The following is a 927-nucleotide window of genomic DNA, read 5'->3' as shown; positions in this document are numbered from 1 at the left end:
CAGAGAAAGAGAAAGAGAGATCGAGAGAGCACAAGCAGGGCGGGGAGGCAGAGGGTGAGGGAGAAGCAGGCTTCCCGCTGAGAGGGAGCCAGGCACTGGGCTTGGTCCCAGGACCCTGGGATCATGAGCTGAGCCGAGGGCACATGCTTAACCGACTGAGGCCCCCAGGAGCCCCTGAACTTGGGTTCTTAGTCGCTGTATTCTATGGGCTCCTTGGGAGCCTGTGAGCAACCCTGAGGCAGGGTGGGTCTCTCACATGACTCGATGCCTCAGTGTCTCTCCCACCCAGGGCCTGACACAGAGAAGGGATTCATGAAATGTTTTCGCTTTTTTTAAAATATGGAACGCTTCACGAATTTGTGTGTCATCCTTCTTTGCGCAGGGGCCATGCTAATCTCTGTATCGTTTCAATTTTAGTGGATGCGCTGCCAAAGCCAGCGTGGATTCATGAAATGTTTACTGAAGGAATGGAAAGCCCAGCTTGGTGGGGTGCTCCTGCCTCTGGACTGGCCAGCTCCTCACTGTCTCACAAGGTGAGACATTATTATTATTCTTACATGTGTTTCCTGACCTGCCAGGCTCTATCCTAGCCCTGGGGGTACAGTGGTGGATGGGCCAGTCTCTGCTTCTGTGGAGGCAGGTGGGGTACAGGTGGGTTAGCTCATAATAAAGGGGTGTGGCAAGTGCAGAGATGGGAGCACTCTGGGTGCTGCAAGAGGGTCATCTGACCCAGCCTAGAAGGGGCAGCCAGGCAAGAGGACAGTGGGGAGAGGATAGGCACATCACATGGAAGGGATGGCATCAACGAAGGTCTGGGTTGGGACCACAGTGTGGGTGAGTGGGATCCACACGAGTTGAAGCTGCTGGGGGATAAAGTTCAGGGCTGGGAGTGGCAGGGGACACCCAAGATTGTCAAGGGGAGCGAGG

General features: G+C 55.2%; 1 non-coding gene across 1 annotated transcript; it reads right to left on the bottom strand.

The window, feature by feature from the left end:
* Positions 1-333: 333 nt before the first annotated feature.
* On the bottom strand, positions 334-441 carry LOC112930890 (U6 spliceosomal RNA). The gene has a single exon (XR_003237224.2). It is a non-coding gene; the product is annotated as a U6 spliceosomal RNA (small nuclear RNA).
* Positions 442-927: the final 486 nt, after the last annotated feature.

The sequence above is a fragment of the Vulpes vulpes genome, chromosome 12 (assembly GCF_048418805.1).
Source record: "Vulpes vulpes isolate BD-2025 chromosome 12, VulVul3, whole genome shotgun sequence".
Classification (NCBI taxonomy): domain Eukaryota; kingdom Metazoa; phylum Chordata; class Mammalia; order Carnivora; family Canidae; genus Vulpes; species Vulpes vulpes.
The sequence above is the reverse complement of the archived record's forward strand: the minus strand, read 5'-3'. Positions and strand labels throughout refer to the sequence as shown.